The sequence below is a fragment of the Canis lupus genome, chromosome 29, assembly GCF_011100685.1.
Source record: "Canis lupus familiaris isolate Mischka breed German Shepherd chromosome 29, alternate assembly UU_Cfam_GSD_1.0, whole genome shotgun sequence".
NCBI classification, from domain to species: Eukaryota; Metazoa; Chordata; class Mammalia; order Carnivora; family Canidae; genus Canis; species Canis lupus.
In genome coordinates this window covers 15,488,561-15,505,948 of record NC_049250.1, presented here as the reverse complement: position 1 = coordinate 15,505,948, position 17,388 = coordinate 15,488,561, and the positions used below count along the sequence as shown (strand labels likewise).

The window sequence follows — 17,388 nt, the reverse complement described above, 5'->3', positions numbered from 1 at the left end:
AATGTAAATTCAAAAAGAAAGAACACATTTCTCTACATGATGTTCCATTTACACCAATATGTAGCCACCCACCTATTTTTTCCTATTTGAATATTCCATTCTATTCCTTTCTCACTTTGGCTACATGTTTCATGCAGAGTAGATCTGCTCTAGACAGCATGTTCAAACTACATTTGTAACTAGAAAATTCTTTCTTTCAGCAGGTGTTCGGGTGCTGTGGTTTGCTGAGGGTAACTTAACAAATCCATTACTTTTGTTGCCTGGAAGCATCCCAATGGAAGAAGTTGTGGCTAGTACTATGTTGTAAATTGCAACCAAAAGTTAGAATCACAGAATAACAAGTCTCTTGCCTTAAATCTTATTTTTATCCAAAGTTCTGGAATGAATCAGGTATTGATTCACTTGATGGTACTGCATACCTACTATGTGCCAGACATTGTACTTTTACATATGCAAATTGTGTAAATTATGTGTGCATAATCAAGCCACACTAGCATACACGTTTTATAAATTCTAGCTAAAATATTCCCAGGGTTTATTTTCCACCTTGCCTTTGTCTTACAGCCAAGCTTGCATAATTTTTTTTTATTTTGAAATATATTGAATGGGATTGATACACGGGGTTTCTTTGTCATTGGTCATGAAATCATGGACTTCTAGAGTTTTTTTCCGAGGCTGCAGTTGTGGAGGAAAGAAATGCCCATTAATAAGTCCTCTCCAACTCTAACTAGAAACTCTGTTTTGATCCTTTTTTACAAACTGTGTTTTTTTTAAATAAGATTTCATTTGAAAAAGAAAGTCTGTAAACTTTGATGTATAACTTGATAACTCACAGGGTGGTACATAAACCTGTATGGACCGCTTCCAGTTGTACCTGAGATGTTTATTTTAAAAAGCTGAACCTGAGGTATCCTCTTCCTCCCTAAAGCAACTGAAACAGATTCCCTGAGCAATAGGCCTGTGAAAATATGTTTTAAACATGAATTCTTATGTACATTAAATTTAATAATTTTGTATGAAATTATTTTATATACAAAGGAGTATATTAAACTTACATGCATCAAAGACTAATAACCCTTTGCCCACTATTCAGCTTAAAAGACAGAAAATTATTAGCTTCTTTGAGACCTATCATTTGTCCCTCCAGAATCTTATCCTCTTTCCTTATTCCCTAAGTAGCCATTATCATGAATCTTCTGTGAATCATTCTCTTTTTTTTAGAGTTTTACTCTGTATGATTAAACAAATGCATTGCTTGATTTTTGCCAGCATTTGGCAACATGGAATTGCGCTCTATGTATTATTTTGTTACCTGCCCCTTTTTGGGTAACTTTATGAGATTCATCTATGTGGATGTGTATACTTATGGTTGATATGTATACCATTTATGTATATTGTAATCCAGGTACGAATATTCCAGAATTATCCACTTTCCTGTTTGTGGACTTCAGTAGTTTCAGTTTTTCCTCTCACAAACAATACTGCTGTAAATATTTCTGTAACAGATCTCATAGTTGTGAAAAAGTTATGGTTATATATTTAGGCTCTATTCCAGGATATATACCCATGTATAAAATTACCAGGTTATAGGTGCAAGTTCAAATTTACTAGCTGATTCCAACTTTTCTTCAATATGGTTGTATCAGATATCAAAATATAAGAAATTCTGTAGATTTCATTGATTTTAACTAGATTATTACACCTGTTTCCAAGAAAACATGGGAGATTGTGGATGGCACAGTTCTGTTTGCATTACATGGTTAAAGCCTTCTCAGAGTCCTGTTCTTGCCCTGCCTATACGTGGTTAAAGCCAAGGGCTTAAACTTAAAGTTTTAAAGATCTAGATGTGGAAGCTTCAGCTTGAGACCTTTACCATCTCACCTTCTACTTATTAGTATTGTCTTTGGCTTCTCTGTATATTGGTGAAAATTCATTTCTTCTCTAAACTAGGAAGTAGTGAAGGTGGCTCATGGTTTTGTGTAAGCTGGGTTTCTCAAGTCTAAATCCCTGAAAATACTGTAATCATAGTGGCCATCTACACGCTTCAAACTGAATAATATGTCTTGGGCAGCCCGGGTGGCTCAAGCGGTTTAGCGCTGCCTTCAGCCCAGGGCCTGATCCTGGAGATCAGGGATCGAGTCCCACATCGAGTCCCACATCAAGTCCCACATCGGGCTCCCTGCATGGTGCCTGCTTCTCCCTCTGCCTGTGTCTCTGCCTCTCTCTCTCTCTCTCTCTCTCTGTGTCTCATGAATAAATAAATAAAATATTTTTAAAAACCAACTAAATAATATGTCTTTTGAAAATTGAGAATTAGTAGTGCTTTTGTTGAGGAGGGTGTAGTGGACCCTTTCCACTACAAGTGTCTTTCTTTTCTCCTTTCTTTTGCCCAATTTCAGACTAAGATGCTCAGAAATATTATTGATATCTACCCTTTATAGTATCCCCTATGTTGTAAAGGAAATGACAGTGGACACATTCTTTCCTTTCTCTGTACAGGGTGCTTGCCTGGGTGATAGAAGTATTATAGTGTGGGACTAGGACGAGGGCTCTCTCACTTAAGCTCCTTGGGGAGTCCAAACCAGGACTGCTCACTCGAGGGGTCCAGTGAAAGGTTTAGAGTCTTGGATGACAAGGCCAAAAGGTGTTCTGAATTGTCATCTCGACAATGAGGTTGGCACATAAAAGGAGAAAGATGCAATTTCAGGGGAACACACAAAAACTTTAAATTATTTTGGTGATGTTTTATTTCTTAAGAATAACTTATGATTCTTCTATAATGCATAATCAATATATACATTTTTTAAAGTATGCTATGCTGGAATTGGGTTTATGAAGAAATAAATAAGAGGGATTAGATTACCACTAAATTGTGTGTATTTTTTTCTAGCCCTATTTGAATGGATTTGCCTGGCTGAGGTATGTGGTACTGAAGTGGACAGGGAGTTGCCAAGTCTAGGAGGCACAATGGACAGATAAGATCTTATGTTGTTATGCATGTGAATTCTAACAATATATACCAAATAACATACTAGATGGAAAACAAAAAACAAAAAACAGACCCTGTTTATACCAAGCAGGGAAAAGACTACAATTTATGAAGCTCTAAATGAGTCATCAAGGTTTCTCTTTATGGAGGAAGATAATATTAACAGCTGTTCTATTGGATTACATTTGCTTAGTTCAATAGGATTATTCTACTGGTTTATTTATTTAATGTTTTACATCATGTAAATATTTTGGTCTGATTGTAATATGCATTTGTTTTTCACATTTCAGGTTTATACTTTTGCAGTGAGGTATTTTTGCACGTGCTTTTTCAATCCAAGGAAATTATTTTAACCACAGTGAAGCTGTATTGAAGAACAAAGTGTTGATAGAATGATTATCAATGAAGGTAAAAATTTTAGTGAATTTTTCTCGTTATATTAGCAACAAATTCCCACTGCTACTTTAATTTTCATGATCATATGATATTCTCTTCCCTGCTATTTTCTCATTTTGCTTTCTGCTCCTTCTCCATTTTTTAAATTAGGTTCTCTGGTTGGTCAAGATAGACTACCAGACAGACTAGATTATGCCTCAGTAACAAGAGTTACGATATCTTAGTAGGATCAACATTTATTTCTGGCTCATGATACATGTTCCATGTGGGTTGTCAGAAGACTGCTTTACACAATTACTTGGGGCCCTAGGCTTAGAGACACCCCCCCCCCCCCATCTTATAGCTGTAGCATTAGAACACATGGTCACCTTAGTTGTCACAGCAAGAAAAAGAATCTGGAAAATCATTTGGGTGTTTTTCTTCTTGAAGTGACACATGCTGTTAAATTCTCCATTGACCAGAATGAGTCACCTGGACCTACTTAACTGCAAGGTTGCTGAGAAATGCCTGGAGTGAGGGAAGCACCAGATACCATCGGACACTTGCAATATCCACTTCTCTTTCTCCATTCACCTTCTACATGAGTTGAATAGGCTATCATGGGCCATTTTTCTTGATTTCTCTAGTCTCTTAATAGTGTCTACTAATCCTAGTATTTCTTATAACACTTGGTATGATGCTTTCTATGTTTTAGACACTTAATATTCATAGAATCCACCTGAACCATAGTCAGTAATATTGGTGCCTCCAATTATGCAAAGTAAGACTGACTTCTTAGACATCACAAACACAGTGAATTCTACTGTTGAATGTTATATGGAGAAGAGTATGTGGCAAAAGGGGTGGATAGAAGGAGAAAACTTACTGATAAGGGTAACTTTCTGCTTTTTGTTCAGTAAAAAAAAAATATAAAGGAAGAAAGAGAACCAGAGGTATGATGTACATACACCAAGGTCTATCAGGATCTGAAGCACAAAAGTTCCTGCCCCTGTGGAGTTTGGGGTGCTCATCTTTCTAGAATGTGGATTTGTTCTTTTTCACTATTAGCTTTTTGAATTCTGTCCTTTTGGGTTTTTATGCGGGCTTCATTACATAGGCATGATTGATTAACTCATTGGCCACTGGGTAACAGATTCAACATTTACCTCTTCTCCTAAGAAGTGTCTAAGGGAGGAGAGGGGATTTGGGGTTGCAAATTCCAACCCTCTAATCTTGATTGGTTCCCTTAGCAACAGGCCTCCATCCATAAAGGTTTCCCAAAAGTCATCTAATTAACATAAACTCAGGTGTGGTTGAAAGCAACTTGTTATGAGTAACAAAAAACCCACCTTTACCACTCTTACCACTTAGGAAATTCCAATGATTTCAGGAACTGCTGGGAACAGAGCTGGAAACTAAGTATATTTCTTACTATTATTTAAAAAAGAGACAATAAACCCCAACTAGAGTCACTTGTGTTAAGCTCATGTCACCAACCAGAGACTTAATACCCAAGGTAATTTCAGTTTTAGCCTCTCCCAGAAATGTAATCTCAACCAGTCTGGAAGTTCCTAGTCAGCATTAGTGAGGAAATCCTCCTGATAGAACCCTGTCATCCCCCAGAGGAAGGTGACCTTGCCTGAAACAATTCACTCTTTGCTGATAACATCCTTTTTCTGTCCCCTTAGGCCCATGAAAATATCTCATTTTGTACAGCTCTTTGGAGCCCCTTCATATTTACTAGATGGGATGGTGCTCGATTCATGAACTATTGAATAAAGCCAATTAGATCTTTAAATTTATGCATTTGAATTTTATTTTTTAACATTATAAATCACAGTATCATACCAGGAAAAAGGTAATTTGAGACAGAGAAAAAATGTTTAAATTGAGGATTCTTAGAGGTTTGAGAAAATGCTCACACATCTATTATCATACATATTTAGAGAAAAAAATAATGGTTGAGGAAACAACAATTTTCAGTAAATGATTCAATATTAGAAAGGTCAGGGTAAATACTGAGCTGATAGTCTGGAGAACAAAATCAAGGAGACCTCCTAGGATGTAGATCCAAAAGGACAACATTACAAAAAATATAAGAAAAATGGTATGAATCAAGAAGATAGTCCCATGAGGCCCAGCATCCCTCCCACTAATTGCAGTTCCAAAAGCAAAACAGAAATAATGGGAGGGGAGGGGTAATAATGATAATAAAAATAGATACCTTAAGAGTAGGCCATTTCAACTGAACAGAAAAAAAACATAAGTTTGCTGATTAAAAGTGACATTGGGTTCTGAGCAGGATAAATAAAAATACATGTATGCATATATACATATTCTACCATTGAATATAACCTATGAAATTTGAGAACACAAAGGGTACAGAAAACATCCTGAATGCTTCCAGAGAAGAAGGGAAAAAAAAGAAAATCAACCAACCAAAAATCAGAACAACAATTCCAGTGTCCCTGAAAATGCATGAGAATCAACAAAGCAGCAAGAATGTACTTATAACTACAGAAATGAATGTTAGAAACCTTTACAATGCAAAACTGAGTCAGTCTGTAAGGGAAGCAGAAGTAGAATATAGTGTCAGTATCAAATTCCTCATCTAATATTGATAACTTTAGAAATAGAATCTGCATCTGTTCAGTGGAGACGAAAGTGATTCTCTCTGAGATGTGGAACCTGTGGGGTGGGAGACAGGGACACTTTTACTTATTTTTAGAGTTTTGTAAGACTTGACTTTTCTTAAAACCATCTGCAGATACTAGTGATGAAAAAAGAGTCACAGGCAGGCAGTCTCATTACCTAGGGGCTCAGCCTTTCTGCTCACAGGGTCCTGTTTTATGACCATTTCTCCCAATTAGACCATCTTCCAGACCTGCATGGTGAGTTTGGCTGCTGTATCCTCCAGTCCAAGGAGCTCTGGGTGCCATGAAAGAAGCCAGAAGAAAGTGTGGGAGGAGGGGAGGATGGGGCCTAACCTGGATTTGCTGCAGTTTACAAGTGCAGTTTGACTGTGTCTTGGCCCTGCCTGTTTCAGTTATTTTTTCATCTGTAAAGTGGAGAGGTTGCATTAAGTTAGTGAATTTCAGACTGTGTTTGCAGAGCTCTGGAACTGATGGTGAAGTACTTGCAGGGGCAGCTCCTGAGAATGAGGAGGGTTTGGAGAAGGCTCATTTCCTTCACTCTCAATTTCACCAAAGCAGTTGTGCTTTGGCCTGCTTTAAGCAATGATTTCCATATAAGATGCCATTTGAGTGAAGGGCATCGTGTTAAAATAGTGTGAACTCCATAGGACAAGATGTTCCCCAGGGTCCTTTTCAGCACCAAGATGCTATGATTCTTGAAAAGATCATTGTACACAAAAAGAGACATTGAATATCAGTGAACAACCTTTTTTTTTTTTTCATTTTCTTTGAAAACAAATTTTAGCAACAAGGGATAAAGATTCTTTTGGCATAAATGCACAATTTTAGACTTAGGAAGAAAATGTAGGGTTAAATACAGTGTTGGATTTTCAGCCCAAGTCATTTTTGTAATATCTGCAACCACTTTTCATGTCTGCAGTTTTTGTTTATATGCATGCTACTGTACTCACTGGCAAATTTATGCTTTTTTCCCCACATTTGAGGAAAAGATATGTAATAGTTTAATTAAATCTCCCCCTCCTTACTCTATCATAGAGCTTCTTAACCATACATTTTCCCTTTTTCTGCTGTCTGTGAGATGATAGAAATGACAGAAAGGAGAGATACTGCTTGGGCTGTGCAAATGCCTGGCTATAAATTAATCTTAAATTAATCTGAAAAACATTAAATTAAACTAATATTTAATGAAGTTTAACTTTTGGGAAGTAAATTGTGATTTGCACCAGTATTTCAATGTAGGTGGCTGTGGTAGTATAGGGCCTGAGCAATTAGATGCCACACTGGCAGCTTAACTGTATCAGAAGGCTGTAGGTTAGGATTTCTGTTGGGTACTTCCATTTTCTAAGCTACTGAAGAAACATTTTTCCCCTTCTGACATGTATTAATCTTTTCCCTGCTTTCTTGCAAATCACTTCCCTATCTAAATTTCATTATACCTAAATTTCATTCTTTCATTCATTGATCAAGTATTTGTTCAGTGCCTGCCCTGTGCTCTCTTGCTGATGGGGATACCGTGATGAACACCACAGGTGGAGAGCTGCCCTGCAGAGTTTACAGCCCAGTGGAGAATCAGACTGGAAGACACTCCATTGTATAGGGTGAAGAAATGCACAAAGATGGGAACCCCACCTGGGTCTGGCTGTTCATGTCCATAGCCATGAGATGTCCATCTGCCTGCCTCGGAGGAGTCCACAGATGTACAGACTACACTGGCCTGCCATAATTACTTGGTATTTCTATCCACCAAGATCAAAAGGGAGATGTATATTATCTAGTTCTCACTTCAGAAAAAACTAGCTGTTACAGTCACCCTTGCTAAAGCAGGAGGGACTCCCTCTCTACCTGAAATTGTTTTGGGACATTGAGACTGATGATGCCACATTCCATGAGAGTCTGAAAAGATTTGTTACACCATTGAGGTCTCAGTGGAGATCAGGACCCTCCTCTCAAGCAGACTGGAATGGCTGGAGAGAGAGACAGAGAGAGAGAGAGAGGGCTGGAGCCCAGACTGAGTTTTTATTGTTAGGGGTTGAGCCTGGGGGAAGGTTCTAGAGCATTTGTGTGGTTTGCATCTCCCACAAGCACCAAAGAAGGGGCTTTGTTATCAGCCTGTTCAGATGTGGACACAAGGGGAAGAGGGAAATGGGAGAGTCTTAAAAGCTGTCAGTCATCAAAAAAGCAAAACTGGAGTCAGACTTCACATTACAGGCACCAGTCCACTTCCCCAGCTGAAACAGAAACAAAGCTTTTCTTCCCCTTGAATTTTGAAGCAAATCACTTATGGGAGAAAACCGTAGCCCCTACTTGTAAGCCTCAGGGAATATAGCCCAAGATCCCCAGTGCATACTGAAACCACCGAAAGTACCAAACCCTACATGTTATACTATGTTTTTTCCTATACATATTCATGCCGTGATAAAGTTTAATTTATAATTGGGCCTAGTAAGAGCTCAACAGCAATAACTAATAGTAAAACAGAGCAATTATAACAATATACTCAATAAAAGTCATTTAAATGTGGTCTCAAAATATCTTATTGTGCTGTACTCAACCTTTTTTCGGTGATGATGTGAAATGATAAAATGCCTATGGGATGAGATGAAGTGAGGTGAATGCTGTAGCCATTGTGACATAGTGTGAGGCTGCTGTGACTTTACGATATATCAGAAGAAGAACCATCTGCTTCTGGACCATGGCTGACTGCTAGAAACTGAAACCACGGAAAGCAAAAACCCATGGATAAGGAAGGACTACTGTATAGGCATAGCAGCCACATAGGACAGTGGACCATATCCTTCACCTTGATATGATTTTAATAATAGATGCAGGTGGATTTGCCTTATTGGAAACTGCAGCTCAGGGAATGCAAGTCTGTGAAGGACTTAGCTATAGTTCACAGAGGCTGAAGGTTGAAGTGAGGAGAGGTGAGCTGCTGTGTAACCTTGAGATGATTTTTTGTTTGCTTGTTTATATAACTCTTAACAGCAGGATTTTTAATAGGAACTGGGTAGCAGATAACTTAAAAGTGACTCACTGACAATGCTCAGAGTATTTTGTTGTTGAGTGAGGGTAATTCTTATATTATTAATCACAGAGCATTAGTGATGTTTATAATAACATACTGTGAAGATTGACTAGAACTACTTGGTCTTATTTAAAACAAATTATTGCAAATTCTTTTTTTCTTTCTTTCTTTCTTTCTTTCTTTCTTTCTTTCTTTCTTTCTTTCTTTTGTAGGTGGTAGTAGGTAAAGATGTTGAAGGTATAGAAATTCTTAGTTGGCAACAAATTTGTAGGTATAGGGTATCTGCAGTTGACACTTAAAAAAACTTTTCTACCTCCCACTGTATAATGATGACAATCCAGATTTGGACTGTTCTGCTTCAAATATTCCTAAAAATCCTTCTTCTGGTCAATTTTCTTTGGTCTTTCATCAATGCTCTGGACATGAACCTTCTTTGGAAACAAACCTACTATAGTACAGGTCCAGCTGGCACACAGCATGCTGTCTGTTCAGGAGAAAATGATGTGTAAATCAGGAAAGAATAAAGAATGGAAATATTTGGGGAAAATATTGGACATATTTGAAAAGGTGGGCATATTCTCTTCCAAATTGTTCAATTAACCCGGAAAAATTAGAGTTATTTGCATTGTGAAAAATGGAAACAAAATCACAAATTTGAAAGCAGCCGATCCCATAGCCACATATTCCATTATTTCTAACTTTTGGTTAGTGATATGGCATTTAAAGGGGCTTGTATGGAAGCCATACTGGTCTCCTTGTGTCTTAGTCCATGTAGCTCTAACAAAATACCATAGGTTGGGTGGCTTTCTACTGTTTCAGTAGAAATTTATTGCTTATAGTTCTGGTGGTTGGAGAGTCTGAGATCAAGATTCTGGCAGATTCTGGTTCTTAGACAGCATCTTTTGGCAGTATTCTTACCTGGTGGCCAGGGCAAAGGATCTCTCTAGAGGCTTTTCATAAGGCACTAATTCCATTCATGAGGGCTCCTCCCTGGTGACCTAATTATATCTCAAAGGTCCCACCTCCTAATACCATTACATTGGGCATTAGGGTTCAATGTATGAATTTTGAGAGAAAACAGATATTCAGTTTATAGTATCTTGATTCAAAAGTTTGTTTTTTCAGACAGACCTGTAACAATGCAAGAGGAAGCCAGCTAGAGAGCTCAGAAAGTATAGGAATGAGCATAATAAGTCCTCTTTCAAAATGAAAGGGAAAGTCAATCTGATAGTAGGATTTTCCCAATTTTATTGCAATAGCAGCAGCTTTGCATCTCACTTTGCATACAGCTGGGTCTGTGCTGCAGCATTTTAAGAGTGCATTAAAGTGGTTTCCTTCTGAAAGCCTGATTTCCTCATGGCAGAGACAATGCTATGTTGTTTCTTCCTTACCACCAGGTCTTTAGCACAATTTTGTCCCCTTCCTGGGAAAATTATACCATCTCCTTAAACATACTCTCTTCTTTTGAGGTGAATAGGATGCTATACTTATGCATTTGAATAAGCAAGATATAAAATGCACATCTTTTTGTAAGCTTCACTGCCTTCAGAATTCTGAGATTCAGGAGAGCCTAGGCCCTGAAAAGATGGAATATAATCCTTCCAACTTCAATTTAATGATATTCATACTTTTTGAATACCTACCACATGTTAGACTCTGTGCTAAATGTTATAAAGGATGCAGAGAAGAGGCGTGAATCCTGCCCTCAAGGGCTTGACAACCCAGTTGAGATAATGTGAATGAGTGATAAAGTTAATAGCACAGGCAGAAACAGCAAGTTACAGGAGTATAAAGGACATGCCAAATAAGGGGAATGTTGAGAATGCTCCAGGCTCGTTTAAATAGAGGTGGACAAGAGTGGTGAATCTGTAAAGAGTATTAGTAATAGAAGTGGAACAGAATGTGGGAATATAGGCAAGTCATCTAAGACTGCTTAAAGCTCATCAGACTCTCCCAAGGCCAGAAGAGGGATGTTGGAAGAATTTTTAGGTCAAGAAGAAAGGCATATGACCTAAAGCCACTGGACCTAAAGCATATATTAAATTTGGAGTTCTGTGAAAGGCCTTGATTAGGATCTGTAATAATTACAACTCAGAAATAAAATCGTGATCAACTTGGGCATCCAGTCATAATTATATAATAATGAGGTGGGTAATTTTGAAGCATTAACACTGAAGTACCAATTATACTTGAGACCAACAGAACCCAACTGCATGGGTATGGGAGAAAGAAAGGCTAGAAGTGAAATGGAACTGGAAAGTCTTTAGGTATGCTATGTGCCAGAGAGCTATCTGGAAAGTTCTAAACAAGGCCAAGCACTATTTGCCTATTCATTGTGTGCCTAAGTACAGATGAATCTTCCATGAAAACTATCACCTGCACCGAATACTTCTCTGAATACTGTCAGAATGGAGAAGCTGAGCTACTCTCCACAGATCTATTCTGGGCTAGCAAAGAGAAGCCAAAGGTTCAGTTAATTATCTAGTTGTTGTATAGCTATTATGAGCTTCCAATAGTAGAACACATACAAAATATTCAGAACACATACAAAATATTCCAATAGAACACATACAAAATAGTAGAACACATACAAAATATTGTAGATTGAATGTGTCCTTCAAAAAGATACTTTGAAGTCCTAAACCTGGTACCTGAGGTTGTGATCTTAGTTGGAAATAAGGTATTTGCAGCAGTAATCAAGTTAAGGTGAGGCCATACTGGATTAGAATGGCTCCTAAATCCAGTGACTGGTGTCCTTATAAGGGCAGAGAGAGTTGGACACACAGGAAAGAAGGTCATGTGATTTCAGAGGCAGGGATTGCAATCAGGCATTTCAAAGCCAAGAAATGCCAAGGATTGCCTGCAACTACGAGAACCTGGAAGAGTCAAGGAAAGATTCTTTTCCCCAGGGGCAGCACGGCCCTGACAATGCCTTGATTTTAGACTTCTAGCTCCCAGAACTGTGAGAGAATGATTTTCAGTTTGTGGTAATTTGTTATGGCAGCCCTAGGCAATGGATATGGAGGCTTCACAAGAGTGTAGCATAGAAGCCAATTGACTTCCACATCATTGATGCTACATCTTTTTATACCCATGACCACTTGGGCAGAACTCTGTCCTCTGCCAGTTTCTATAAGAAATCCCATCACACTTAGCACACTGTAATTTTTTGGTACACTTTTGTAAACTTTTGAGAGGTCATTAGAAGGGAATCACATTATGTGACACAACCACATTCTGTCATTTTGACCCTTTCCCTCTTTTTTCTTATTCTCTCACCCTTTCACTTAAAAAAAAAGTAAGTTCTTTTATTTTATGGATAGTGGTTAATGGAATGCCTTTGGTACATGAATCTGTTCTTGCTTATTAAAGCATTTCTTTCTAATAAATACTGGCTCAACCCATGAAGGATTCTGGTGAATAACACTTCTCTGTACCATTACAACCATGCCCTTTCCTCATGTGAGGGAGAATAAAATGGGCTCAGAAGGGTGAGGTGGCTTGCTGATCATGGTTCACTCATGTGCTGGGGTTCCTCTATCTTTTGTGATAGCCCATTGGAGCAATCCATTCCTCCTCCATTTTCTTTCATCCTAAAGAGCTTCTAAGGCCAGCTCAGGCCTCCTATTCTCTACTGGCCCTTTCTTGACATCTCCAGGCATCTTTTACCTCCCTAGATTTCCAGGGATCTCATTGTAGCATTTGACCACACAGTGTCATGTCTCTGAACAGCTTCATGTATTACAATTTTATTTTCCAACTCTGGATTCTAGGTAATGTATGTAGGGAACATGGCTTTTAAGTGGAAAAGGATTTAAGCAGGGGGTGAAGAAATTGGATCTACAATGGACTGCTGTGTGACTGTAGGAAAACCTTTTAGCCTCTCTGTTTCTTGGATTCCTCATCTATATGCAGATGCTTTAATCATTAGAAAGTATTATTTTGCTATGCCTCATCTAGTCCATTACTTAATGGACATGGTTGAGTTGACCTGATTAAAGCTTCTTTATCTTTATCTCTACACTGTGGACACACTAAAAGATAAAAACCCTTTATGAAAGAAATTTTTGATAGAAAAAATAGCTGAAGTGAAGGCTCAGAAATGGGTACAGGGAAATACAGGTCTGTCATTATCTCAGATCATAAGCCTAAAGGAGAAAGACTGCAGGAGACAAAAAAGGGTTTGTCCTGACAACAAACCCTTGGCATGTGCTCGGCTGGATCCTGTGCTCTTAAACCAGAGCCAACCTGTCGTCATTCACATCAGTAACATTGCTCAAGAACAGTGCTCACTATATGGGGTAGCCATCAGGGCACACAGTAAGGGGTGAATCATCTGTGCAGAATTCAAAACAATTACAAAACTGACCCAAAGCTGGCCTTATCGTTACAAATTGCTAGCAATTCTAAACAATGTCAGTAACAAAATACTCTGAAAAAACCTTATGATCTGAGTTTTAACAGTTGTTGAGATTACTGTCGAAGTTCAATAATAATTAAATTTAGCATATTGTTATTACTATCCTTTAATAAATGATATTCTACATCAAAGTTAATTTAAATAATTCCTAGGTATATAGTTGGCCCTGACACATGTGGATACTATGTGTTCATCACAGGGGAATGTTCCTTTGGTTCAGAATTGTTCCAGCTTGCTGTGAGTGTTGAAGGTGTGAGAGTCCCTATGGTATGACATATTCCTGAGTTTAAATAGATTAGAGGGATAGCTGGGGGGCTCAGCGGTTAAGCATCTGCCTTTGGAGCTCCCGCATGGAGCCTTCTTCTCCCTCTGCCTGTGTCTCTGCCTCTCTCTCTGTGTGTCTCTCATAAATAAATAAATAAATAAATAAATAAATAAATAAATAAATAATCTTTTTAAAAAAGCCCAGTAGATCAGAAATAAACTATAATGTCAGGGTGCCAGGTGGCTTGGTTGCGCATCTGACTCTTGACTTTAGCTCAGGTCGCAATCTCTGGGTTGTGGAATAGGGCCCCCCAATGGGTTCTGCATTCAGCACAGAGTCTATTTGTTCCTCTCCCTCTTGCTCTGTTCCTCCCCCTGCTCATGCTTGTGTTCTTTCTCACTCTCTTTCTCTAAAATCAATCCGTCAATCAATTTCTTTTCTTCTTTTTGATTTCTTTTCTTTTAAAAAAGAAATAAAAGATAGTGTAGTGATTGTCAAGATGTGGAAAGAGAACTTGTGTTCAGTTCTATCATTCCATGTGACATTTTGGGGTTTTTATTGATATTTACAACTTAAAACAGTAAAGCTAAGTGCAAAAGGCAAGTATAGATTTTTGTTGATAAAGACAAATTTAGCTCTGCATGAAATATTTCACTGAATCTGAATATGTGTTTAAAATTAAAATATATCATTTTAAAATGAATTGTTTAAAAATCAAGAAAACAAAGTTATATAAGTGGCACTATTTAATAACTCCTAAATTGTATGTTTTCAAGACATTTATTTTATTTTATTATTATTATTTTTTAATAGTCTCTACATCCAATGTGGGGCTTGAACTCATGACCCTGAAATCAAGAGTCAAGTGCTATTCTGACTGAGCCAACCAGACACCCCAGACATTTTAATTTTATTAAAATTTACAAATTAGCTACTGGACAATGATTTTCATAAAATACTATGAAATATGAAACTATAGCTAATGGATTGAAATTCAAACTATTAGGTATATTTTAAAGCCATTAGGTAAATAGTTGTGCTTTTTTTTGGTATATGTTTTAATTGAAAAATTTTAATTTTTCCCTAGCAAAATTAAATTATGCAAAATTACATTTATTATATTAAAAAATCATCCGTAGTTCTTTTCTGGATGTTATCTTTATTTGTTTCATATCATGGTTACCGTGAAAATATGTCTGGGGTAGGATTTACAAAATGACCCAATCTAGACGTCCAATCATTCTTACTTGGTGTGCCATGATCATATCAGATGGTGAAACTGGTCTTGTGGGCCAAGTTGACAAGCAAGTGAAGAAAGGTCTAAGTTCAGGAATCTATACCACCACCACCTATTAGTGAAATCTGAAGTTGCTTGATTTTTCTCATCTATAATAATGGAGAGTTGGAGGACATGACTTTCAAGTTGTTTCCCAGCTCTGAAATTTTGTGATGTAGATTGATAATTGTACTCATTCCCTGCGCCCCTACAGTATTGGAGTACTTTCCAACTCAACATTCACTTTACAAAATTTTTGCCATTGCTTTTCAGATTCACCTACTACTTAGACAGTAGGTGAGCCGTATCAGTTGTTTCTTGGTCTTGTTATATTCCATTCTAAATCTAATCTCATTTTCAGCATAAAAGTTATCTGCAAATGTCATTGTTTACTCAGACCTTTTTGGGAAAATCTTTGAATGTATCAATTTGTCTACATTTTACCTACCATAAACTGCATCCAAGCTACACTTCTGTTTTTGATCGTTCTTATCAGTACAGTTTCTTCAAAACCTTACTGGCCCATCTCTTAGGCTGAGAGACTAGTTTTAGGCAGGCTTTGGCAAGGCTTGTGGATGGCACTTGATTTGCTGCCTGGTCCTGGGTGTTGCTGATACTTCCTGGGACAGCCAAGGAAAGTGCTCATAACACACATATGTCACCTGAGAGTGCAAAGAGTTAATTCTTGCAGGGCCATCTCTGACCAATGGGGAGCAGGAGTAAGTGAATAAGTGTTTCCTCCTTTCTTCTCCTTGCAGATAGTTCTGAAAAGCCTTTCATGAACTTCTCAGGAGTCTCTGCAGGATCCAGCAGAGTTCCTTGAACCCAAGGCTGATGCATCTTGTGTTGGCTTTCTCTCCTCTGTCTCCCTCCTCCTGGTCCTCACAAGCCTTTGTCCCAGTGTCTGCCTGTGCTGGGAATTGAGGCCAGGGCCCCTTAGGTGCAGTTTTGAGAGGAAGACATAAAGAAAGACTCTAGCTGTGAGGGGGCAAGTTAGGGATAAGGCTTGAGTGTTCTAAGGACCCAAGGCTTGTTCCACATTTCAATGGACTGGTCCCTCCATTGAGCTCTCTTAAATATCTCACCACTTCTGACAAATCCAGCAGAAAGAGGTACTTGCCCCTTTCCTTCCTCTTGCAGAAACCAAATTAAAGCTGACAGGAGTGTCCTCTGTCTACAAAGACTCCCATTTGGGATGTCTGGAGGTCAAGTGTTAAAGTATTTATCATTACTCCATTTAAAGCCCATTTTCCCAAGTGACCACAGACTGGTGCTTACGAAATGAAGCTGCTCTTGATTTTAACTGCAGATGTGGATGTTGGAGAGGCTTCGGTGCATCCAGCCTGGCTGAACTTGCTTGGGTGCACCTAGCTTGCTCCTGCAGCTAACTCATGCCCTTTCTTTGAAATGCTCTATGTGGCATGTTGGAGCAAATGACTTTCTGAAGCCTAGCCTAAAAGTTTTCCAAGCTGCTTTGTTGTTTTCCTGACAGACCAAAGAACTTACTGGGGCTATAATGAAAGGCAGACCGCGATCCTGTCATGTCAAGAACGCTGCAGTCGGGAAAGTCGACATGATTTCATGGCTAATGATTCACTCGCTAATATCAGTGTGGGCTGCAGTGAGGATAACCAAGTTGAGCTGTCTTAGATCAAATGATTCAATTAGGCCAGCTGTCCCTATTTGTCATGGCTCAACTCGCTTTCAAATTACCTTTCCAAAGTGCATACGTGCCTTAGCATAGAAGTTAACAGCTCAACTGTTTTACAAAAAAGGGATAGTTAGGCATGATTAGAAAAAGTCACTTTTTTTTTTTTTTAATCCACACAGGCTTCTCCCCTTGCCCCCAGCCCTTTCCCATAGGAGACATGGTATGTATTTACTCAGCTAACCCTGCGGTGTCCTCATCAGTTGTTGTCAGTGTGGTTTTGCCACTAAAGCCTTCTGGGGCATCTTGTGGCTAGAAATTGTTAATTCTAAAAAGGAGTCTTGGTTCAGGGATTTCTAAGTTGCTGGGGGGAAGTATTGCCAAGGGTAAGATGCTTTTTCTGACCGACTTCCAATCCCTCTATTGGCGATTGAGCAAATTCAGGGTCAGAGAAGAGTTTCTGTTATAAATCTAGATTTTTCCAGAGCTGATGGAGTTACTCAGGGATCAAAAGTAAATTGGCTTCGGGTCAACAGGGGGATAGCACAAAAGCATGATGTAACTAACTATTATTTAGAAGGTAAAAGAGGTCCAGAATCTTAGCCTTTCCTTGTGAGATATGTGGACAGTCCCACTGTCCTGGGGGAGAAATAGTCTGAATAAAGGAATGAGTAAGAGAACATTTGTTTTTTGCCTCCTGTGTGAGGGGCACCAACAGACACAGTGGGGAAATAGA

The 17,388-nt window shown here is 38.4% G+C and overlaps 1 long non-coding RNA gene across 1 annotated transcript; it reads left to right on the top strand.

Annotated features, from left to right (window-relative positions):
• The first annotated feature begins 23 nt into the window (after positions 1-23).
• Positions 24-8,519, top strand: LOC102154275. The gene is made up of 4 exons (XR_005381031.1): positions 24-390; positions 2,891-2,919; positions 3,280-3,397; positions 7,486-8,519. It is a non-coding gene; the product is annotated as an uncharacterized LOC102154275 (long non-coding RNA).
• The last annotated feature ends 8,869 nt before the right edge of the window (positions 8,520-17,388 follow it).